Below are 27057 nucleotides of genomic sequence, written 5' to 3' on the forward strand. Positions count from 1 at the left end.
AAACCACACATCCTTAGGGTGTTAGTTACTGAATTAGATTTGTGAGTGTTTTGTTTTTGTTGACTTGAGTTTATCAATCTTTTGTAGACCTCTGAGGAGCCAGCCGTGGGAGGCAGAGAGGCTCATTAGGCAGCTCCAAGGCTCAGAGTCCCACTCCTGGTTCTTCCCGTTAGCTGTTCAATCCCTCCAGGAAAGTGCTTCCTCTCGCCGCGCCATAACTTAGCCATAATAAACACAGACAAGTGTATCTTTTTTTGTCATAGAATATAATGAGAAATGACTAATGAAGCTGAAGACATCTTTTCCCATATACGAATAAATTATAAAATTCTTTGTAAATCAGTTGGAGATAGAAGTTTTAGACCTGACCACCTCAGAAGGACATTTATTATTTTTTGACTTTCTGGAGGTTTAGCTTTCCTAAACTTAAAAGAAAAAATGCTTTGCATAAACTATGCAGAACTCATGTTGCTGCTATGTTAATATTGCATAATAAAAGTGTATATTTCATCTTTAGACAGCTTTCCTTATAATAATACAATGGTTTTCTAATAAATGTAAGTCTCGTTTGCAGGCTATTTTTAGAAGAACTACTCAATATTCTTTTGTCAATGGAATGATTTTGTATATCAGCTTGTTGCAAGAAAGGATAAGAAAAGGATAAGAAAACTTAAATTTTCCTGTTCAGCTTTGTAAAAGAGACTTGCGGTGTTCAAATATTTCTCTCTCTCCATCCCCAACATAACTAAGAAAATCAGGAAATCTTCGCTAATTAAATAATTAAAATGAATATACTAGCCACAATAAACTTTAGGTCAAATACAGGAGAGTTACTTTTTAAATTTTTTATGTATTTTATAGGGGTTCTTCAGACAATATATGGAAATCATAATGCCCAAGATAATTTGGAATGAATTTGTCATTCCTCCCTGCTCCCTAGTGTCTCAGGCCCACTCTTTGTCTGTCTTCTTTGCCCTGGTACCATCACCCACTTACTCACCAAGTCAGCTTAGACTCTTGGTTCTCTTTCTACCCTCTCTTCCAATTAATCTCTAAGTTCAACACGTCCTATCTCCTTTTGTCTCTCAGATCCTTCCCTCTTCTTCGTGACTAATCTTGTCTCTTGAGTTCAGGATTACTACATTAGACTTGCCCCATACCAAAGCCAAATGTATCTTTGAAAAATGAAAATATACTCATCTTACTTCCCTGCTTAAAATCTGCTTTAGTAGCTTTTGAAGGATTAGAGGGATTATCTTTCTGGATTAAGCTCAAATTTTTAAACCTAGCTCCCATAGCATTTTATGATTTGTCTTCTACCATTCTCTCTTTTCTTTTCCTGATTCTGTCACCCTCTCCAACTTTCCTTCAAAAGAGAACTCGCAGTATCTTGAACGGTCCATGTTGCTGTGTGCCTCTGTGCCTCCATTACCAGCTATTTTCTTCACCTCGATTGCTTTTTCCATTCAGCTAGTTTTAACTCAGGCAGCAAAGCTCAGCCCAGGTCATCTTTTCCAGGAAGCATTTACTGACTCCTCAGTGCTCATTTAGATGCCCCTCTTCTGGGTCCCCACAGACTCTCAGTATCTCTCTTTCATAGGACTTACCACCCCATCCACCAACCACTGATTTACTTACTCAGTAAATCTAGACTCGTAATTCCTTGAAGGTGGCAAGTACCAGGCCTTATTTGCTTAGCAATGCCTGACACCTGATAAATGTTTGTTACATAAATAAAAAAATTGAAGCGTCATTTTATATTATATAATTTTATAATGCGTTTATGACAAATGATCTCTCATAATTATGGTTTCTTTTTGAGTCTTTAGTAAGAATATGAACCCTATTCTGGTATTGTTTCTCTCAGAAAATGTGATCTACTTGACAATGTGGTTTCCATAAACCATCTGGTAATAAATATGTAAGACATTGGTCATTCTTAGAAGGGAATGATAATTGCAGTAATTGTCATGAAATGGTATTTGCTTTTTTTTTTTTTTAAACTAAGTCCACATTTTTAGCTCAATAAGAGTAAATGATTTTAAAGAGAAGTTCTCAAAGAGAAGTCTGTTCGGATTCTAGGATTATGCAGTATATTCTTCATTGTAGTCTATTATAATGTGTGAAATACATATATGTGGCATATGCTATACACAACAAATACATTTGGTTAGAGATCGCCAAGTGCTTTATATTCTGATTCTTTTTGACAAACTGCCAAATTGAATTACTGCCACTTGAGTGTGGGAGAAAAGCAGTGAAATGGCAAATGGTTCTGGCATTTGGGGAATGGCCAATGCTTATCCTATGGATAGCAGAGATAATGACAGTGACAGTGCTGTTCCCAAAAACTTGGAAGGAATTTTACCTCAGTGGTGGAGCTGAAGTATCAGGAGAATGTATTCTGTTGCAAGCAACTCTGTATGATACTAGAAACAAATTTTAAATAATTTTCTGCTTTGGTTCTTCTTTTGTTTTTAAGGGCTTTGTCCAGTGGCATAATGTGAAGGATTAATGAAGAATAAATAATAAGTTTGAAGTATTTGGAAAAGTGAAAAAATATTGAAAGTAGAGGATATTTTCATTTATATGTTTATTGTCATTTTCAAGAAGAATTTTGAGACTACTTTAGAAAATTTCTTCTTCTAATAAAGACGTGGTGTAATTTATGTGGCTTTACAACAGGATTCTGTTTTACTGCCTTTAGTTAGAAACTTGAAGTGATAAATAATGTGAGCATTTGGTTACCTAAAGAACTTGCGTGTGGAAATGGGACACGGTAGCACGAGGGGTGGAGGGTGAAAGGAAGGGTGTTATGTGGGTAGAACCGTAGAGATGCAGCCGAGGTGGTCCACAGAGGCATTATCTATGGTCACTCTTGATCTTTTAGCTTACCCCTATATTTACGTCTACACAATGGCAAAGTATTAAATCTGGTATTTTATTTAAATAGTTTTAGAATATTCACATAGCAATTACCTAGGGATTAACTAAGAGTTGTTTATAGAGTCTGGATTACATGTGTTGCCTATAGCATATATACTACCTTTGTATAGCCTCTACTCCCCTACAATCTATAGACATTGCTTCTAAGTCACACAATTGGTTATATTTAAGGTTTTTAAAAATGTTTTATTGAGAATAACGTATATACAGAAAAGTGCATATGTTATTATGAACAACTCAATACATTTTCACATAGTGAACACACTGATGTAACCCCCACTCAGATCAAGAAGTAGAACGTCACTGGAACCCTAGAAGCAGCCCTCATGTCTCCTGCCAGTTACTACTCCCTCACTTCAAAGGTAACCATTTTCCTGGCTGTTACATAGGTTAGTTTTTGCCTCTTTTTGAACTTTATGTAAGTGGGATCTTACAGTATGTTATCTCTTTAGTCTGACTTCTTTTGTTTGTGAGATCTCACCATGTAATATTTCATTCATTTCATTAATGATTAGAACATAATTTGTTTATCCATTCTACTGCTGATGGACATTTTAGTTGTCCCAATTTTTGGCCTTAATGAACATTGCTGCTTTGTACATATTTCTGCATTATTTTCAGTGAATGAATGTAGACATTCCTGTTAGATTTATACCTAGGAATGAGATTGCTGGGTCATAGGTATACACTCAGCTTTAATAGACATTACCAAACCAAAGTTTTCCAAAATTTGGAAAACCAAAGTTTTCCAAAGTGGATTTTCCAATTGACACACTTATCAGTAATGTATAAGAATTCCAGTTGCTCTACACTCTTACCAACTTGGTGTTAGCAAGTGTCAGTATTTTTAATTCAGATGATACAGTGGTATCCCACTGTAGTTTTTTTCCTTCTTCTTCTCCCCAAAGCACCCCAGTACAGAGTTGTATATCCTAGGTGTGAGTGCCTCTGGTTGTGTTATGTGGGACGCCGCCTCAGCATGGCCTGATGAGAGGTGCCATGTCTGTGCCCAGGATCTGAACCAGAGAAACCCTGGGCCACTGAAGTGGAGTGTGCAAACCTAGCCACTCGGCCATGGGGCTGGTCCCCCCGTTTTAGTTTTAATTTGTATTTCTCCGATGATTTTTTGTATGTTCTGCATAGAAGTCCTTTGTTAGTTGCGGATATTAAAAATATCTTCTCCTTTTTAATATATTAAACATTTTTGATACTCAGAAGTAGTTTTGATAAATTCTTGTTAATTATTTTATTCCTTTATGGATAGAGATTTTTCTGTTCTGTTAAAAGATATTCTCTTATGTTATCATCTAGAGGCTTTATTGTTTTACCTTTATAATCTATCTAGAAATACATTTTTATGAATGGTGTGAGTTGGGGGTCCTGATTCATTTTTTTAAAAATATGAGAATTCAATCAATCCAGTATCATATGGACACATATGGAGGTTTAATTGTTCCAGTACCATTTATTGAAAGAAAACTACTGTTTCTTTTGAAAGTCAGTTGACCATATATGTGTGTGTACTTTGGAACTCTCTTCTGTTCCATTGACTCATATGTCTGTCCTCACACCAATAACACATTGTCTTGATTACTGTACCTCATAGGAAGTACTGAAATAAAAATTATTTTGATTTGGCTATTCTGAGGTCCCTTGCATTTCCAGAGAAATTTTGGAATCAGCTACTTGATTTTTACAAAAAAGTCTACTTGGATTTTGTTTGGGATTAAGTTGGATCTACAGAACAATTTGTGCCGAACTGACATTTTAATAGCAGTGCGTCTTTGATTCAAAAACATGTAATTCATTTTTTATGATATTGTAAATGGTACTTTAAAATATTTTAATTTTAAGGCTGTCTTCAAATTTGTATGTTTTTCTGCCTTCTTCAGTTTATTTTTAAGCCCATCCAGTGAACTTTTCACTTCTGTTACTATACATTCTTAGTTTTTGAATTTTCATTTGTTTTTAAAAAAGTTTCCACTTATACGGAAATAGAAATAGTTTTTATTTCTTTAATTTCCTTCCAAATTCTAATTCCCCACTGAAATTTCCATCTTGCCATTATTTTTCTTGGACATCTGAGTTATAGTTAATTTCTGTATCTGACAAGTCCAATATGTGGCTCTCCCATAGGTTTGTTTCTGTTGTCTGTTTTTCCTTTTGGTTTTTAACATATCTTTTTTTCTTTTTTTTAGATTGGCACCTGGGCTAACAGCTGTTGCCAATCTTCCTCTTTTTTTTAAAGATTGGCACCTGGGCTAACAACTGTTGCCACTTCTTTTTTTTTTTTCCCTGCTTTATCTCCCCAAACCCAGCCTGTACACAGTTGTATATCTTAGTTGCAGGTCCTTCTAGTTGTGGGATGTGGGACGCCACCTCAACGTGGCCTGACGAGCGGTGCCATGTCTGCGCCCAGGATCCCAACCCAGGGCTGCCGCAGCAAAGCACGTGAACTTAACCACTCGGCCACAGAGCCGGCCCCGTTTTTGGTTTTTAAAGTGTTTTATTTTGTTTCCTGGTATCTTAGATAAGTTTTGATTGGATGCTGGGCATTGTATATGAAAAATTATAGAATTAATTTTTAAAGGTTGGTCTATTTCTGGTTAGCTCTTACTCTTGGATGTAATACCTCAGAGCTCCCAAGTGAAAGTCTGGGATGTTTAATAGGACATTTCCTTCTAGGCAGGCTCAGAACTCCAATTTTATCTTCCCCATTTCCTGAAAGAGGGAAGAATTCTTTGCCTAGCTTCTTATTCTCTCAGCTGCCATATTCTTTTGGCTTCTCTCTTGTTCAATCTCTCTACCATCTGGTTTCTCATAATATTATACAAAAAGTCAACTCCAGGTAGTTTTTGGATCTAAATGGCAAAAGCAAAAACTGAAAAAAAATAAGGGTGAATATTTTTAAGGCTTTGGGTGTAGAACAGGATTTATTAAACATGAAATGAAAAGCTATAAAGAAAAGACTGATACATTTTATTATATCAAAATTAAGAACTTTCTCATATCAAAAAAATTCTTAGAGAAAATGAAAAGACACACTTGGGGGAGATATTGGCATACATACCACAAAGAATTAATAAGAAGAACTTGCAAAGAACTCTCACAAATCAACAAGAAAAACGAAAGAAAAATGGGCATGAAAAGAACTTTATATAAGAATAAACACTAATAAAAATATAAAGATGTTCAACCTCACTAATGATCAGGAATGTGCAAATGAGATACCATTTTCTGCAATTCAGTTGGCAAAAATTAGAAAAGCCTGACATGAAAGAAAGACTTTGAAGCCACAGGATCTTTTATACATCGCTTGTTGGAGTGTAAATTGGTACAACTTTGAAAAACAGATTCGGTATGTTACTTTTGTTAAATGCCAAATTTCTATACATGTTTCTGGACTCAAATCAATTATGTTCTGGTGTTGTTGGTATGTAGAAATGCAATCGACTTTTTTAGATTGGTAGTTGTTGAGGTATTATCTCTGAAGTGAAAGCTTTGGATGATAGTTTTAAAAAGAAGGAAATATTTGAGACATGCAAACATACATGGCCTGTTTCTTTGGGATCCCTTATAATGGTAAGACTATGGTACTTTATTTGGCTTATGTGAGAAACAAATTTTTCGAAAGTGGTGTGATACAATATAGGCATTTGCTGTCCGTACACAAAGTTGCAAAGAACAGAGGATTGTTGTAACAGAGATATATATACTTCCTATTCATAAACATTTAGGAATATATGCTGTTCTCAGTTCTCTACTTCTAGAGATGCTACTTTTTCCTAATATGTAGAAAGAAATATATATATATAGTGATACACGGTCTATTGTGGTGGCTGGGATAACTCCACTTTGAAGTTTTTAACATCATGAGTTGTCTTTCATAAAAAATTCTAGGGACAAATAGTAAACAAAGATATTATTTGGTTTTGCCCTTTGGAAAAAAAGATTAACTAATGATCTGGGTTTAGCAAAAGTCTTAAAGATTTGTCAGTCAAATTCAACGTTGCAGAGGAAAATGGTTGAGATTTACTTTAAATGTGACTTGATAGTACTATGAGATCCCCACGGAGGCTAGCTTCGCAATTTGCCAGGTTTTAGCTTTTGCCTTCAGCTAGTCAAAAAGCAAAATTTAGATGGAATTATAGATTTGAATTACAACTGGAAGAAAAAAAAGACTTTCTTTTGTGTTTTCTTCAGTGCCTTGATTAAATAAAAAGAATAGGACAAAAATTAAGTAGAATGTTAATAAGCCTGGTTAAGAGTTTGTTCTAATCTTAAATAAAATATGGAAGGATTGTGGAAAGGAAGTGATAAGTTAGTATTTCCCTGACGTGTCATTATGAGGGAGAGGAGAGGATTACAAAAGAAAGCAAATTTAGATTCTTTTCTTATGTCCTTTCTCTCTTCATTTGCAAACATTTATTAAGTAGCTAATATTTACCTATTTTGGTTAAATATTTGGTATCTGTATTTGATTTTGTTTTGGACCCTGGGAATGTAGAAATAAATAATATATGCCCTAGGTACTTATAGTCTACTGGGAAAAATAAACATGTAAGCAGCTGTAATAATGTCTGATAAATGCCATTATAATGGTATGTCAAAAAGGCTGTGGAAGCACATATGAAGGAGCAATAAAATAGTGTTTTTGAACTTACTCCCTTCCCCTTTATTTTCCCATTAAGTAGGGAAAGAAGAATCTCTTCCATATGAGTACAGATAAGTACGTATATAGTTTATAGAAAGATGTGGTTTATGCCTAGCCTGTCTTTTCTGAGAGACTTGCATTTCCTTCTCTTCTATTTTTAAAAATTTACGTATTTATTGAAGCATTTTTATGAGTTAGGCTCTGTTCTCTGTTCTACTCACAGAAGCGAACTAGTCAAACAAGGCTTGCCTTTATGGATTTGAACTGATATTTTAGGGTACACAGGTGGTAAACAAGTAAACGGAAACTTGCTTTTAATTCTTCAAGGATATTAGATTCTTTTTCATTGGAATATTTAAAAATAATTTTAATAGTTTTCTCATGCAAATACTAACTACTTTATCTTAATAATTACACATTTATAGATTCCTAGTAAAATGAAATAAACATGAGTGTGGGTACCTTAAGGTATAAAGGGGTAATTAATTTGAGATTTCAAGAGTGTTCAGAAAAAGACTAAGGTTCAACTTTTTTGTATACTGGCCAGACAAGCCAAGATGCATACACAGGTGGAGCACACCACTGCTCAACTCCCCATATACTTTGGTATGAATTATCTGGAGCTGGAATGTGCAGTCTGATACCAATAGTCTTGGCAGTTATGCCTAACAGAGCCAGCAACTGGAAACGTGTACCATAGGCTTCATGTTCATGTATGTCAAGTGGGAGAAGACTTGCAGATTTGTTGGAATCCTGCCACTGCTAAAATACTTCCCCATCTATTTTTAATTGTGGGCCTCCATCAAGGCTACTATGAGCCAGTTGGAAAGCTAGGAAGATTAATTAAGAGCTTTCTGAATATTTCAGGGGCTCTCTAACTATAGCTCTCCTTCCCAAATATGGGGCTATGGTATTTTATACTAAAAGAAATGCTATGCTATCTAGTCTATGAATGCAGGAGCCTCCCAATTGCACATTTGTAAAGCCTAGGCCAGTGGCAGCTGACAACTTGCCCCAGTTTGCATGGCTCATGGGTATTTCTAGCAGGGTAGGGGATGTGGCTAGTAGCTAGAAGACTGTCTCCCTTCCTGGTGAGAGGTCAACATTTGTATTAAAAATGTACACATTCCTCATGTGCATTATACATGTATTCAAGGTATTTTAAAAATTTATCCCTCTTTCTACATTTTCATAGTTCTTCATCTCCATAATTTGCAAGACCCTAGGTTTATAGATTTTTTTCTTAGGAGGAATTAGAAATCAAGACTTACTATCACCCATATTAGTCAGAGAAAATGATTACTTCTAAAAACAATTATTCCTGGAAAACGGTATCTTGGAAGTGCAATTAATCTCCCTATCAGAATACTTGGGTACTTACTTAAATAGCAAATGCCATTATAGAATTTCTAATATTGAATCTTTAAATGTTACCTGTTGCCTCTCTCATTATTCAATGCATTTTTTGGGGGGAGGGTACATGGAAATAAATTGTATCCTAGGGAAAACAGAGATTTAAAAAGTTTACTGGTGTCCATTTTGGGTCATCTGTATTGAAAGATCTTATCTGTTGAAACTCAGCTGTGTCGAACATTTATTTACTAAAAAAAAAGATAGTAGTTCATTTTTAGTTAACCATCCCTAAGTAACAGGTCAGCTCCATCCAATCTGTTCAACAGCATTGCAGTTAGGACTTAGATAAAATGTTTAGTATTTACCACCAATTACTCACAGGCTAAATATGGTTTCAAAGGCAACAGCTGCTGCCTCGTTATTTCCATCTATCGCTATATTGATGTTGTGTGTATTAAACTATTATATATCAAGAGTGTTCTTAGATAAGCGTAAAGTCACAAATACAATAATCTTTTCAACCAAGTACAGTGTGCTTCAGAGTTGCACTTCATTCTTCATTTGAAAGGGAATGATAAACTCTTGTTCTGACACGTTTTAACATGCATGCATGGTGTCTTGTAGCTGGCAGAATGTTTATGGAAACACTTCCATTGAAGACTGATGAGCTAATTAGCTACATTGCTTGTAAACTACTAATTGCTGGAAAACACTCAACATGGCATTCCTTAGCGTTCACTTGAAAAATCTGCAGCAGGCTTTTCTTAGAGTGCATTTGATATTCTCAGCAAACTCTTCAGTGTCACCCATCTTGAAGTGTTATGTGGGCAGTTGGGAAGTATTTAAAGTGTGTATGCAGCCATCTCAATTTCAGTCACTTGATAGGCTGGACCTATGACATATAGACAGACTGATTTGAGAAATAGCAGTTATGTCAATTTTGAAAGTAAGAGAAATTCTGTGAGGCACATACCATTTACTTTGATGTATAATTCAAAGACAAGAGCAAAGATTCAATGCATGTTAACAGATTGATTTGTAAGTGATGAGTCCTAGAAACTAAAATAGCCTGAAATCCTACTGGTAAAGAGTTGAAATCAAAGGTGCGATTCATGTATTAGTCATGGCTTTGCTGTCCTCCACGGCCAGAGAGATGGCGCCACTCTGTAACCATTTCATAAATGTGTGCAAAGATAACAGCGTTGGTGTAATGCTGACAAGTGATCTAAAGTTTATGCTCACAGAAGATAGGTCTGAACATGATTGTTTTGTCACATATTCTAGTGTTAAAGAGTGCATTCAGCTGTCTGCAATTTCTCAGGGTCAGGAATAAGAATCTTTAGAGTTCTTGACTCATTTCTTTCTTCAATTTCAAAGGAAGTGGACCTTTTTACTCTTTAAAACTAATCTTTCCAATCATTACCTAGATCCTAGCTCATCTCTTCTCCTCTCTTGAGATACTTTTATTCTACAATTATCTTTTCTTTCTCTAGACTATTCATTCATATTCCTTCTCACTGGTTCTTTCTTCACACATATTAGCTTGTCCCTGCTTGATAATTGGAAAACATTCGATAAAAAATTCCATTTCCTTTTAGTCTGCTCTCTTCTTAGACTCCTAATTCTATTTTATCTTATCTATTCTGCTTTGGCCTATTTATTGTTTAAGCCAATTACTTTTGCACAATCTTATTTCTCTTTAACTCCTCTGCGACATTTGTCATTTATTTGCTCACCTTGAAACTTTATCCCCTTCTCTTTTAGGACATTATACACTAAATTGTCCTATTACTTCTCCACACCTTCTTTCTCTTTTCCTTGTTGATGTATTCTTACACTCGTCTCCTGTGATTTTTCTTAAGCTTTAGTTTTGGTCCTCTCTGTCCTCTATTTTCTTTTTTCCTTGGGGAGCTTTTTCATTCCCAGGACTTTAATTATAACTGCTTTGTTGACAACTTTTAGTTACCATATAATGCTCCATTACCAAATTCTATGTGCTTTTCAATCATTTTTCTACATTAATACATGGTTAATCATGCTCAACTCACTCCCATAAATAGTGGTCATTCTTGGGAATATTTGATGTTCAACACACTGGTTGAAACTCTCCTCCCTTCTTCCCCAGTCAGAAGTGATATATGTGCTCCGCACCACTAATTTAACCATTTACTAGGTGATTCCACTTGACTATTTTGGTATTAACTTAAATCTATCGTGTATAAACTGAATTCATCATCATCTCTCACAAACTCTTTACAAACTTTATATCTCTAGCATCATCTGACTTGAACTCTCAGCACATTTGACACAGATGATTATTTTCTTCTTTCTAAAGTACTCCATTTCCTTGTGAAAGCCTCTTCAATAAATGGTGTTGGGAAAACTGGACAGTCACATGCAAAAGAATGAAAGTAGACCATTATCTTACACCATACACAAAAATTAACTCAAAATGGATTAGAGACTTGAATGTAAGACCTGAAACCATGAAAATTCTTGAATAAAACGTAGGCAGTACGCTCTTCGACATTGGTCTCAGCAGCGTATTTTCAAGTACCATGTCTGACTGGGCAAGGGAAACAATAGAAAAAATAAACAAATGGGACTGCATCAAACTAAAAAGCTACTGCACAACAAAGGAAACCCTCAACAAAACGAAAAGACAACCTAACAATTGGGGGAAGATATTTGCAAACTATATATCTGATAAGGGGTTAATATCCAAAATATATAAAGAACTCATACATCTCAACAACAAAAAAACTAACAACCCAATTAAAAAATGGGCAAAAGATCTGAACAGACATTTTTCCAAAGAATATATACAAATGACCAACTGGCACATGAAAAGATGTTCAGGGGTCGGCCCGGTGGTGCAGCGGTTAAGCGCGCATGTTCCCCTTTGGCAGCCTGGGGTCCGCCAGTTTGGATCCTGGGTGCAGACATGGTGCTGCTCACCAAGCCATGCTGTGGCAGGCGTCCCACATATAAAGTAGGGGAAGATGGGCACAGACGTTAGCTCAGGGCTAGTCTTCCTCAGCAAAAAGAGGAGGATTTGCAGATGTTAGCTCAGGGCTGATCTTCCTCAAGGAAAAAAAAAAAAGATGTTCAATATCACTAATTATTAAGGAAATGCAAATGAAAACTACAGTGAGCTATCACCTTACCCCCATCAAGATGGCTATAATTGACAAGGGAAGAAATAACAAATGTTGGAGAGGATGTGGAGAGAAGAGAACTCTCATGCACTGCTGGTGGGAGTGCAAACTAGTGCAGCCACTATGGAAAACAGTATGGAGTTTCCTCAGCAAATTAAGAATAGAGGTACCATACAATCCAGCTATTCCACTGCTGAGTATTTGTCCAAAGAACATGAAAACATGAGTGCATAAACATATATGCACCCCTATGTTCATTGTGGCATTATTCACAATAGCCAAGACTTGGAAGCAACGTAGGTGCCCACCAAGGGATGAATAAATAAAGAAGATGTGGTATATATACACAATGGAATACTACTCAGCCATAAAAAAGAAATCTTGCCATTTGTGATAACATGGATGGACCTTGAGGGTATTATGCTAAGCAAAATAAATCAGAGGAAGAAAGTCCAATACTGTATAATCTCATTTATAAATAGAAGATAAAAACAACAACAAACAAACACATAGAGACACAGATTGGATTGGTGGTTACCAGAGGGGATGGAGGGAGGGAGGATGATGAAAGGGGTGATTCACACATGTCTACGGTGATGGATGGTAACTAGTCTTTGGCTGGTGTATATGATGTAATCTACACAGAAATTGAAATATAATGATGTACACCTGAAATTTATATAATGTTATAAACCTATATTACTTCAATAAAAAAATAAAAAATAAAGTACTCTATTTCCTTGAATAATGGAGCACTATGCAGTCGTGACTTTTGCACCTTATCTCTTTGGCTACTTCCTCTCAATCTCTCTCTCTCTCTCTTTTTTATGAGGAACATTGACCCTGAGCTAACATCGGTTGCCAATCTTCCTCTTTTTGCTTGAGGAAGATTGCTGCTGAGCCAACATCTGTGCCAGTCTTCATCTATTTTATGTGGGATGCCACCAGCACGGCTTGATGAGCAGTCCTAGTCCTTGCCCTGGATCCAAACCTGTAAACCCTGGGCTGCCAAAGCAGAGAGTGCAAACTTCATCTCTCTGTCACCAGGCTGGCCCTTCAATCTCCTTTTTGATTCATCCTTTTTAAAATGGTCATCCAATGTTGGAACTCCTCAAAGCCTGATCATTGCATCATAGGATGCGTGGAAAGCAAAGTGAGGAATCAACTTGTAATGATGGATTGGAATAGACTTTGGAGGTCCTTGAGTGGCAAGATCAGGATGCTGGGGCACCAAAGGAAATTGGTTGGGTCAGACAGTGACAGGACTAGATCGGTGCTTTAGGAAGATTTATATGGCATTAGTATATAGAAGATAGATTACAGCTCCACAGTGCCTCTCTAATATGAATGATGACAACCATAGCAACAATAATATTAGTATTTACATATCTTAATGAGATAATGCATATAAACTATTGATCACAGTAGCGGACACAGACATTAATCCTCACTATAACCCTGTGCAGTAGCTGTTATTGTTATCTCTATTGTGCAGTTGAGGAGACTCAAGTCTACAAAGAGAAAAACTTGCCTCGGTCACCCAGTTAGCTGGCAGAGTTGGGACTGCTTTTTACGATGCTATACTAGAGAAATATTTGTTGACTGTTTGGTAATTGTACATATGTATTTCCCTTTGTTCTTGCTGTCATTTACTATATAGGTATCACTCCAAGTGTCTTTGGAATTGCTTGAGAATAATGCTCTAGTACAGCCTTAAATTGTGCTCCTTCGAAAGCTAGTATTCCTGGAGATGTTAAGAGCTTTCTTGTGAGAAAAAGCAGTTACACAAAGTTATAGAACTCTGGATTACAATTTTTAAGCAGGATTCTTTACCAGAGGATTTCTCAGTCAATGCTTTTAAAATGCTAAGTTGTATTGCAAATCTTCAAAAGGGGAATAGATTATAGTCTATACAGATAGTTTGGATTCCCTAAAAGCAGAACCTGAGATGGGGGTTCTTGTGTAAGTGTTTTACTGAAGGAGTCCTCTCAACTGAAGCCTATGAGGGGTAAAGGAAGCAGTTGGGCAGGGAAGAAGCTGAGCAAAGCTGAGCTAAAGCTGCACTATACAGTATGGCAAACACTAGCCACATGTAGCCACTGAACACTTGAAATGTGGGGAGTGTGACTGAGGACCTGAATTTTTAATTTTATTTAATTAAAATTTAAATTTCAAAAATTGGTACTTGATTCAGTTATTAGAAAACTTTAAAATTTGGGTATGTAAATCTACTTTTTCAACTGTAAATTTTATGAAATCTAAATATAGACCCAGTACTGATGAAAATTTCACATCTGAATTGAGATATTTTGTAAGAGTAAAATACATAGTGAATTTCAAAGACTTAGTATGAAAAAATGTAAAATATCTCATTAATAATTTTTATATTGATTGCATATTGAAATGACATATCTTGAATACACTAGGAGAACAACATATAGTTTAAAAACTCATTTTTCTATTTCTCTTTACATTTTTAAAGTTTAATTTTTTTTACTATTTACCTTTAAAAAATGTTTCTTAGTGTTTAAACTTTTAAAAATATGGCTACCAAAATATTTTAAATTGTATTGTGGCTCACATTAGTTTTCTATTGGACAGTGCTGAGCTAAAGCCTCTCCCTGCCTGATCCCACAGGCACTTCTGGAGAATGAGTGGCACTGGAGTTGTCTGCCCTTTAGGCAAGGAAGCCAGTCTTTTGTGTCCCAGGGTCAGTTACTCACTGTCTGGTGGCCACTCTTACTTCCATTTAACCTCCTCAAGGCACAACTTCCAGGCATAATGCAGTTTTGAATATATTAGAGATTCTGTCATAAACTTGACCACAGGTCTGCTATGTGCTATATTGGATTTGATTGAAGACAACTATACAGTTAGCAAGTCTTAAAGGATGGAAGTCACCATACTCCAATGTTTTTTTCACGTAACATTTTATTACTTGGCTGTCTGTCTTTCTTGGGCAGTTAAGCATGAATCTCATCACACAGATATGGCAACATTTTGCATACCTGCATCGATGCTTGTTTCTGAGATACTTAGATGCTAGACAACTATCAGTAATTTTGATTTCTCTTGAAAGAGTCTTCTGACTTTTGTGTCCAAAAGAACATTATGATTAAAAGCTATGCTACTCTTTTATGCCTTTTGGATCAGTGTGATCGTCATGAAGTCATTAGGAGTTGGTGTACAGACGGTGATGGGTTTGGGATAGAATCAATTCATTGGTATTCAAGGAAAGGGAAAAAGCTCAGCAAAAAAATAATTCTCAGAGCCAGAGATAAAATTCCTTTGTTTCTTATCCCAGTTTGTAAGCATGCAATCTGGACAGAAAAGAAAGCAAGTTTAAGCCTTGCCTGTAGAAGGACAGCTGATAAGGCTTGGGGTACGTGAAAGAGACAGCATTCCACAGTTTCTGTCTTCTCTTTTCACCCTCTTGAGATCAGACTATGAGATGGAGAATAGTTGCATCCTCCTTATTTTCTGTAAAGTGATAGGATTGGATAGATAATTCCATGAAATATCTCAGAACTCTTAAAAAATCATTTCAGAAACTGAAAAGAAAAATAAAACATTGGCATGTGAAATGAAGAAAGGATGTTAGATTATAGACTAAAGAAAATCAAATATTGGATGAGAAATTCTCATGGCAGATTTTTGTTTGTTTTTTGTTGACTACTTAATGTATTAGCCAAACTAAATACACATTGTACTCTGTATCAAATACGTAGGATTTCATTAAAAAATGAAAAATGTTAAGAAAATGAAAAAAGTTCTGATCCCTGACTTCAACGAACTTAAGTAATGAAACTAACTGATTCTGGGACACAAAATGTTGGCTCCTGTGCCACTCATTCTCCAGAGTCCCTGTAGGATCAGGCAGAGATAGACTTTAGTTCCTCACTCTGCAATAGAAAACTGACGTGAGCCACATAGACCATTTACTATATTTTGGTAGTCACATTTTCTAAAGAAAATTTTAGAAAATTAAATGAAAATAATTATAGGAGATGAACAAGTTCAAGATGTTACAGTACATTTAAATATGAAAGGGTTAAGAGAGCACATAATGGAGGTAGAACGGTCAGGAGGAGGAGGTTTAATTGGTAGTTGTTTCAGAGAAGTTGAACTTTGATTCGGATCTATAACAGTTTTAGAGAAAAATATGTACATCATAAAAAATCAAATAATGCAGAAGAGTTTATGATGGAAAACAACAGTCTTCTGTCCTGCTCCTTGCTACCTTCAGTCCCACACTCCAGAGGAAACCCTTCACTTCCTGTCCCCTGCCCTGGAGGAAGCCTTTTTGATTTTAGATCTTCCGGTGGTTATTCCATAACTTTAAGTTATACGCTTATAACTCTTTTCCTTTACTTATCTACTTAAGACATTACCCATGTACTCTCTTTTATGAAATATGAAAATTTTGTTCATCTCGACTACCTCTTTACCCCCACCCTTTCTTCCTTCCAATTTTTGATAGTTTGATATTATTTTTAGTTTTACTATTACCCTCCTGTTTCATATTCCATAACCTCTAGTTAGTCTCCTGACTCTCCTTTGTGTATGGTAAGAATAGCAGCACACAATTCATTCCTCTGTCCTTATTTCTACCTTCTGTCACTTCTAACTTTACGCTTACATTGTCAAGGTTTTAATATTTTAATTCTGATATTCAACCATAACCAAGACATTTGCATTTGTTCATTAGTTGATAGTAAAGTTGAAAACCAATGCACAATGTTAATATTATTGTGCCTTCATACATTTTATTCACTACATGATAAAGTAGTAGTATGCTAAAATTGTATCTCCTTCTCTAAGGGTCCAATGTCACAACCCTGGGGCCAATCAAAGAGGAATGATTCCATGATCAAGGTCAAATCGATTTTTTTCCCATTGCTTAAAATTCTGCTACCAATTGGTCTAGTTCCTACTTGGACTATGTGTCTCTTGTATTTATGTTCTGTTTTCTCTGGAGATTATGAATCTCTTTACCACCTTCTAAAATTTAGCTTCTCTTTCAATCTTAATAGTTGTTTCATGGAGTCTTTCTTTTTGTTTTTTTCCCACAGAGATACCTCTTCTGAAACCCTATGTCTTCATTTCAATGATATATCAACTTGGTTATCATCTCTAGACATCTCTGGGTTAGGCACACCATGGTCTTTATTCCACATATTTGTTTTTCTGGCATTCTCTCTCTTTCTTGCCCTGAAACAGCTGTGAACCTCTCTCTGTATGTCAGAATAAGGAGGGCTTTCCTCTGGAGTCCAAGAACACACTAGATGCTTCAGCTTTCCCCATATGATTTCCTCAATTTCTCTGGATAAAAAAGCCCGCCTCTTTATGACTTGTAGCTAACTGCCAGCCTGCCTGCTGCTTTGCAAACAATAATAGAGAAAGGGCAAGGGGCACAGCATTTCGTATACAGGAATTCAGTTACTCACCCTGGTTTTCAGACCAGTGCTCGTTTCTGCCCTGTATCATACCTCCAGGCCAAAGCCTCCTTGGATTCCAATGGGTAGAATGACTCCACATCCTTTACAGACGCCTCATGGCAATTCTAGACTGTAGCTTTCTCTTCTTGTTTTCATCTGTCAACACCCTTCCATCAGCTTTCCATCTTCCAGAAGGCTCTCAACTGCTGTTGCCTCCCCTGAACAATCTTGTTATGGTTTTATTCCTTTTTTGTACTTTTCTATTTTCATCTCAGTGAGGTCTGGGGAAAGACCTGGTTAAGTAAGAATGCTCAGGGTACTGTCTTGAGAGGAATGATAGACCTGATGGACTTTCCAGTGGAGGGAATGGTCTGAGCAAATGCAAGTTCATAGGGTTAACAGGAATATGGTAAATAGTTTACCTGGGACAGAGAATGAATTAAGTGAAACTAAATAATTTAAGACTTGTTGATTCAGAGTTGAACACACCTTGAAACAGAAAAGATTGCATTTGATGTCGTAGAAATTAGGGAACAATTGTAAGTTCTTAAGCAGTTGAATGTTGTTATGAAGACAGTTTAACAGGCTAGGTTTAATTATTAAAAGCATTAAACTTCTGAAGGCTATTTTCTGGACAGGTTTCTATAAAAAATGAACATGTCTTTACTTTTACATTTCTGGTTTGATTTCAAGCATTGAGGTTGAGAGTCATTTGACCTAAGTAAATAGATGAATAAAGTATCTAGGAATTCACCTGTTTAAATAGTCCCATATGACAAATAATGGGAGGAGGCAATATTGTGCGGTGGTGGAGATCTTCTCCTACTTCCTCTACTATAATTGTTTTATTAAATCTAAAGCTTTTAGTTCCATGAATGACACATGGTAAGCTCTCAGTAATTAGTAATTTTAATCATAGTGCTGTCTTATATTCATATAGCTTCCGGCTTTTCAAAACACTGACATGTATCAGTGACATGATCTTTATCAATGGCATGATCTTTATAACAGTCTCTGTGAGGAAATAGGATAGATTTTAACATCCTAATTTTATGAGTGAAAAAGCTGAGAAAGAGAGGGAGAGAGGGAGGGAGGGAGAAATATGTCAAATATCACGCAATTCTTTAGTTTAATTGTTTTAAGCAGTGTAACAGTTTTGATAGATGCTGGGGATTGATTCATCTGACCTATTCCAGCTCCTTTCTAGTACTGAAGGGGTTGGAAAAATAAAAACTATATTTCCCAGGCTCTCTTGCAGCTGAGAATGTGGCCCATGCTCTGCCAAAAGTATGCATAGTAGTGAGACTTGGAGAGACAAAGTCAGCAACGTGAGAGGGGCCACACGTAGAGAAACAGGCTTTTCTTGCAGTCTAGTGGCAGAAGCATTTCATTCTTTTGGGGCAGCCCTGACAGAAGTTCTCAAGTCTGCCTCCTAGTATCACAGGTATTGAGTGACAGGTGGCGGCAGTAGTGGGGTCGCCACTGAAATAGAACTGTGGTGATATTGAAAGTTTTCCTGGCTGATGTTGCTCCTGCCTGAGTAGCATTCAAACCTGGCTTTTCTGAGTCTCACAGAAATTCTGTAAATAAACGAATAACCCAGAACAAATTCCTCTCCCTTTAAATTAGCCAGAGTGGATTCTGTTATCTGCAACTGTGATTCCTGTCAGATACATATGCCAAGACCAGATTTGTCTCTTAGGAGTGTACTCACGTTAACCACGATCATGAAGCTAAGATGTAAAATCAGAAGCGTTTTAAATTATAATGAAAAATAGTTACTATGCAGAACAAAATATGCCCACACAACCAGTATGTTTTCTCATTGTAGACAAACCAGTATTGGAAACATAAATAATAACCAGAAGATTGCTTGGTGAGCATGGAAATAGAACAAAGGAAGCTGGATGAATTGAATGTTTAATAGTATGAAGTTAAAAATCATCAGGTTAATCTATCATTTTTATAGAGATAATCTTATCAGTGGGGTTATAGCATTTAAGGTTTATTGTATAAACTTCTTACTCTGTTGGAGAATGTTTGGGTGGATATCACCAACTTTTGTGGTTTTCCTTTTTCTGTGGTTGACACAATCCCTTTTTGATTAACAATACTTTACTTTAGACATGCTAATACTTTTAATCAATTTGTAGTCGAGGCTAGCCACTGTCTGCAGCCTGGGATCCATTGTGTTTCTTAAGATGACTGATCATTTGGCCTTAGCAACATAGTTCATCACTATCATGTTCTTGGATGTGAGAAGAAAATTCCTTCCTTTTTTTGGGTAAATCTCTCCTCCAATCCATTGTGTATATGATGACTACAGAGTTTAATTCCCAGAGGATAATTTTCTTTCCCATATTTTCAAGTGCCATTTTTTAAAATACTGCTGCTAAGTAGAAAGTAGGTCTCTTAACATCCAGACTACTATTATTTCGCTCACACCGCCGTAAGGTTCTTTGGACTAGAGACTCTCTGAGTTAATTAATAGTAATATTTTAAGAGGATTGTAAAATGTTCAGGTTTAACTGGTCACCCAAGGTGTTCCTCCAGAATCAGAGCTTATTAACTCATTTCTAACAAAAGAAGTATTGAGAGGCTGGATTGACTTCAAAATATCGGTGATATTATTCCACTGAGTATGTACAAACCTAGGTATAGTGAACGAAATTTCCCACATAAGAAAATATGACGAAATATAAATCTAAGGGGTTTAGTTACAAAGGATTTTAGGAGCTAGAGCCTCTGAGAGCCTGAGTAGTCATTATGAGAGGAGGGAGTTACTGAACTTAGTTAAAGAGTATGTTATTTACAGTAAAACTATTTTTACCACGTGCGTATGCGAGCACGCACGCACACACAAACTGTAATTATGGTTATATGACAAAACCAAGAGGCACCCTAGTATCCCCAAATCAGTGAGAACTTAACATCATGGAACAAGAGAAGTTTCTGGCCAGGAAGGGGAATGAATGCTAAAGGAAGTGGGGTTAAAAAAGGGTCAGAGAAAGAAAATTTTAAATGAAGACTTCACTTAAAAATAATACTACATGAAAATTGCAATCATCCTTCTAAATTGATTCATGGATTTGGCCAGTCCTGGTCTAACTAATAACAACAGCTAGAAGAAACTACAAGAAAATTATGAAATTAGGAATGATTATGCTTAAATATGCATGGACCTCTAACATTGAATGAATCTTTGAATTGCTAGGTTGTATTCTTGAATGTTTGTACTTATGCTTTTCTCTGTGTGAGCATGTTATACCAGATCATATATACTTCTTCCTGCTTTTTTTCGCTTGTTGATGCTAGAGGCTCTTAATGAGATTTGTTATTTTATCTTCCTCACCAGATATTCACGGCCTATAGGGATAATCCAAAAGAAAGAATTAACAACTTTTTTCCCCTACTCGTTTCACCCTTTCCCCGCTACATTCCAGAAGTTTTCATTGCTCCCTTTTTTTGCCCAATATTTTTGACCTCTCCTTTGTTCCTGTGCCTATGGTATTTATCTAGTTCGGTAAATATCGATTTCAACCATCCCGGGAGGGAGGCCTTTGGAACTGAGAGTCACTATTGATGGTCTGCTGTCTGTGGACAGTTGAACCCCTAAAATTGTGTGGCTGACAGCAAGGGCTTCATGATCAACCGAGACAGGAAAGTTTGCTGAAGCTCCACAGTTAAAAAATTGTTCTGGAAGTTTTGTGGGAATAGCTTTGATTTTGACATGATAAATCTTCAAAAAAAGATACGAAATATTAATAAGGCAGTGAGAACACTTTTGCCTTTTAAGAACTACGTATTTATCTCGTACTTTTCTCTAGGGACTAAAGGCTTTCACTTGTTTTCCTTATTTAAGTGTTTTCAAAATTTCTGTGTTTGCACAGTAAGGAAATTAATATTGAAAATTTTTGTGACTTGCTCAGGATTTCATAGAAAGTTAGTGAACAAGTCAGGCGAGCTGGCTGTTGACCCTGCAGTGTAGTTCTTTACTATCATGCTTTGGAGGTGAGAAGAAAATTCATAACTCCTTTTGGTATTATAATGGGGGCATCTTTGGAGCTGGCTGAACTTTCTTTAGGGAACCATTTAAATGAGGCATATGGAAAATTCCTGAGATGCTAAAATTATTAGATATATAAATACTGGAGCCGAAAGAATGCTGGGGCAAATTTTATACTTTTAAGGGATAAATCAGTCTTTATGTTGTCTGAGATTTTCAGGCTAAGTCCGTACATTTACCTTAAGATATGAAAGCCAACTAAAGATTTTATGAAAAGGAATTGGCTTTTTAGAGCCACGTTCATGTACATCAAAATGGAGACACTCATTAGTTGTACGAACTTTGTTGTTTTGGGGGAGTACTTGAGTTTGTTTTTTTAAAAGAGATTATAAATGTATATTAGTACTTTTATCTCAGATGAAGTGTTAGCAAACATTTTCTGTAAAGGGTCAGGGAGTAAATATTCTAGGCTTTGTGGGTCATATGCTGTATATCGCAGCTACTCAGCTCCTTTGTTGAAGTGGGAAGGCAGCCGTAGAAATACACAGACAATAAACAGAAAGCATGGCTATGTTCTTATAAAACTACATATTTATGTACTCTGAAATTTGGATTTCGTATAATTTTCTTGAAATGTTAGTATTGAAATATTCTTCTTCTTTTGATCCCCCCCCCCCCCCATTTAAGAATGTAAAAGCTATTCTCTCCTTGTGGGTTGCACATACACAAGGCGGGCTACGTTTGGCCTATTTCCCATAGTTTTCCCACTTGGTCTTAGAGAAAAGAACTGGCAATCCAAGGGGGGGGGGGGGGGGGGGGGGGTTCCAAAACGCTTTCACCTGTTACTTGTTAAGAATCAAGTTTCTTAGACTAAATTTATCATTGGTGGGGAAAGTAAAATGAAAAGATAATTAAAGCTGCTGTTGGTTTTTGTGCAAAAGAGAACTAATTTTTACAGCTCAAGTTTTCTGTTTTAGCTACCTAGGGGACTTTCGAGCATTTCCAGGGATTTCTGAGGGAGGTACGTTCTGCTCAGGTTTTGCTGCAGTGTTGTAAACCAGAGTTTTCAGCATCTTTTCCCCCCAAGTCTTTTAATGATCTTGATATTCCCTCGTGGAGAGAAGTTATTTGCCGTGTAAATACTTCTTTTCCACTAATTCATGATAATATTCACCGTACATAACAGTTGTTATAGTGACAGTTTCCAATACGCATTCATAGACATTCAGTCTCTTTTTCTTTTATCTCCTGTATAGGTAAGCTTTCAGTCCCTTGCTTTTGACCACTAAAAAAAGTGCCTATCTTTAACAATAAAAAAGATAACCTCTGCAAAGGACTTTGCTAAAGCCTTTGTACATTTTAAATTAAGCTTTAATAATTCAGATTATATTTTTGATAGAAAATCTTTTCTTGTGCTTATTGGCCATTTATATTTCTTCTTTGGAGAAATGTCTATTTAGAACCTTTCCCTATTTAAAAAGTTGGATTATTTGTCAATTTATTATTGATTTGTAAGAATTTTTTTATAGATTCTGGATATGTCTGTTATTGGATGTATGAGTTACCAGTATTTTCTCCCATTTTGTGGGTTGTCTTTTCACTTTCTTGATGCTGTCTTTTGAAGTCCAAAAGTTAAAGAAAATTGTAAAACCACTTTATTGAGGTATTAATGACATACAAAAAACGGTGACATTTAATGTACACAACTTGATGTGTTTGAAGATACTGTCATCACGATCAATGCCATAAACTTATCCCTCACTCCCAAAAGCTTCCTTCCCCTGCCCTTTTTTGTTTTTTGTTGTTTCCCTTTTGTGATAAGGGAACTTAACATAAGATCTACCCTCTTAGCAAAATTTTAAGTATACAATATAGTATTGTTAATCATCAGCCTATGTTGTGCAGCAGATCCCCGGAACTTTTCTATCTTGCACAACTGAAACTTTGTACCCTTTAGCGGACATCTGCCATTTACCCCCTCCCCCCCAGCCCCCGGAAACCACCATTCTATTCTCTGTTTCTATAAGTTTGATTATTTAGTTTCCACATGTAAGCGACATCATGCAATATTTGTCTTCCTATGTCTGGCTTATTTCACTTAGCATAATGTCCTCAAGGTCCATCCATGTTGTTGCAAATGGCAGGATTTTCTTCTTTTTAAAGACTGAATAATATTCCATTGTTACGTACATACGGTGGTCTCCCCTTATGTATGGTTTCGTTTTCTGTGGTTTCAGTTACCTGCAGTCAAGCATGGTCTGAAAATATTAAGTGGAATATTTTAGAAATAAACAAATTGTAAGTTTTATATTGTGTGTTGTTCTGAGTATCATGATGATATCGCACGCTGTCCTGCTCTGTCCTGCCTGGGACGTGAATCATCCCTTTGTCCAGCATATCCATGCTGCACATGCTACCTTTTCGTTAGACACTTAGTAGCCATCTAGGTTATCAAATTGACTGTTGTGGTACGCAGTGCCTGTGCTCAAGTAACCCTTATTTTGCTTAATAATGGCCATAAACCATGAGAGTAGTGATGCTGCCAATTCAGATATGCCAAAGAGACATGAAAAGGTGAAAGTTCTTGACTTAATAAGGAAAGAAAAAAATCATATGCTGAGGTTGCTAAGATCTGCAATAAGAACAAATCTTCTGTCTGTGAAATTGTGAAGGAGAAAGAAAAAAGTTTGTGCCAGTTTTGCTGTTGCACCTGACTGCAAAATTTATGGCCACAGTGTGTGATAAATGCTTAGTTAAGATGGAAAATACATTAAATTTGTACAATAAGATATTTTGAGAGAGAGAGAAAAAGAGAGAGACCACTTTCACATTTTTATTACAGTATATTATTATAATTGTCCTATTTTATTATTTATTATTGTTGTTAATCTCTTACTGTGTCTAATTTATAAATTAAACTTTATCATAGGTATGTATTTATAGGAAAAAACATAGCATGTGTAGGGTTTGGTACTATCCGTGGTTTTAGACATCCACTGGGGGTCTTGAAATGTGTCCCCTGCACATAAGGGAGGACTATACCACATTTTCTTTATCCGTTCATTTGTCAATGGGCATTTAGGTTGTTTTATACCTTTGCTATTGTGAGTAATGCTGCAATGAACATTGGAGTGCACATATCTCTTTGAGATCCGTATTTCAGTTCCTTTGTATATATACCCCAAAGTGGGATTGTTGGATCAAATGATAATTCTATTAATAACTTTTTGAAGAACCTACATTTGTTTTCCATAGTGGCTGTACCTCCTTACATTCTCATTAACAGTGTACAAGTGTTTCCTTTTCTCCACATGGTCACCAACGCTTGTCCTTTGATTTTTTGATAATAGCCATCCTCACATGTGTGAGGTGATCTCTCACTGTGATTTTGATTTGCATTTCCCAGATTATTAGTGATGTTGAGTAGCTTTTTTATACTTCTTGGCCATTTGTGCGTCTTCTTTGGAGAAATCTCCATTCAGGTCCTTCGCCCATTTTTTAACTGGGTTATTTGTGTTTTTGCTATTGCATTGTGGAAGTTCCTTATATATTTTGGATATTAACCCCTCATCAGACAGATGGCCTGCTAATATTTTCTCTCGTCCCATAGGTAGCCTTTTGATTTTGTTAACTGTTTCCTTTGCTGTGCAGAAGCTTTTTTATTTTGATGTAGTCCCACTTGTCTATTTTTGCTTTTGTTGCCTATGCTTTCGGTGTCATATCCAAGAAATCATTGCCCAGTCCAATGTTTAGGAGGTTTTTTCCCTTTGTTTTACTTTTAGAGTTTTATTGTTTCAGGTTTGACATTTAAGTCCTTCATCTGTTTGAGCTGATTTTTGTGTATGCTGTGAGAAAAGGATCCAATTTCATTCTTTTGCCAGTAGTTATCCAATTGTTTCAGAACCATGCATTGAAGAGATTATTTTTTCTGCATTGTTTACTCTTGGCACCTTTATTGAAGATCAATTGACTTGATATGCATGGGTTTATTTCTGGGCTCTCTATTCTGTTCCATTGGCCTCTATGTCTGTTTTTAATGCTAGTAACATACTGTTTAGATTACCATAGCTTTGTAATGTGTTTTGAAATCAGGGAGTGTGATACCTCCAGTTTTTGGGGTTTTTTTTGAGGAAGATTGGCCCTGAGCTAACATCTGCTGTCAATCCTCCCCTTTTTTGCTGAGGAAGACTGGCCCTGAGCTAACATCCATGACCATCTTCCTCTATTTTATATGTGGGACGCCTATCACAGCATGGCTTGACAAACACTGTGTAGGTCCACGCATGGGATCTGAACCAGTGAACCCCTGGCCACTGAAGTGGAAGGTATGAACTTAACCACTGTGCCACTGGGCTGGACCCTCAGCTTTGCTCTTTTTGCTCAAACATGCTTTGGCTATTTGGGGTCCAAAAGTTTTAAATTTTGGTTAAGTCTAATGTATCAATTTTTAAAAATTGCTTTGGTACCATATATAAGACATTATTACCTAATCCAAGGTGATGAAGTTTTACTCCCATGGTTTTCTCTAAGAGTTTTACAATTTTAGCTCTGGCATAGGTCTGTGATTCATTTTGAGTTAACTTTTGTGTATGGTGCGAGACAGAGGTCCAAGTTCATTTTCTTTTGTATGTGGATATCCAATTGTCCCAGAACCATTTGTTGAAAATACTATTATTTATTTCCTGCTGAATTTTCTTGGCACCTTTATTGAGAATCAATTGACCATAAATGTAAGGGTTTATTTCTGAAATATCACTTCTATTAATTATTATAGCTTTCTAGTAAGTTTTGAAGTTTGGAAGTGCCACTTTGATCTTTTTATTTTTCAAGATTCTTTTGGCTATTCCGAGCTCTTTGCATTTCCGTATGAATTTTAGGATCTGCTTGTCAATTTCCTCAAAAAAGCCAGCAGTGTTTTCTCAGAGATTGCACTAAATTTGTAGACCAATTTGGAGAGTATTGCCATCTTAACAACATTAAGTCTTCTCATCCATGAACATGGGATATCATTCCATTTCTTTTGTCTTTCATTTCATTCAGCAATGTTCTGTAGTTTTTTTAATGTGCAAATCTTGCACTGCTTTTGTTAAATCTATTCCTAAGTATGTTATTCTTTTGATACCATTGTGAATAGAATGCATTTACTGTTGTAATTGTTCAGAATTTTAAATGTTTATCTCCAATACAGTTTTATGCTGCTCTTTGGTTTGAGTACTTTCAGTATGTACAATTAACCACTTTGACTTCCTTGTGAGTTTTGTGTGAGCTAAGACTACACAATTGGGTCCTAAAATCACTTCTGTCGTTTCTACATAAGGAATACATTAATTACAATTGGAAAAAATTTGACCTTATTGATTAACAGCAATACTGCTCTGAATGAGGTGGTATATGAAAGGGTAAACTTGTTAGTCATTTATTGCTCTGATCACAGCTGTGGGACTTGAATTTCTAGCATGGTGAAGGCTGACTTTTACTTATTACTTAACCTCCTTATGAATG

General features: G+C 36.1%; 1 protein-coding gene across 3 annotated transcripts in view; it reads left to right on the forward strand.

Annotated features, from left to right (window-relative positions):
- CTNNA3 (catenin alpha 3) overlaps window positions 1–27057 on the forward strand; it is a 1485947-nt gene that overhangs the window by 65192 nt on the left and 1393698 nt on the right. The window lies entirely within an intron of this gene.

This window comes from Equus quagga, chromosome 2 (assembly GCF_021613505.1).
Source record: "Equus quagga isolate Etosha38 chromosome 2, UCLA_HA_Equagga_1.0, whole genome shotgun sequence".
Lineage (NCBI taxonomy): Eukaryota > Metazoa > Chordata > Mammalia > Perissodactyla > Equidae > Equus > Equus quagga.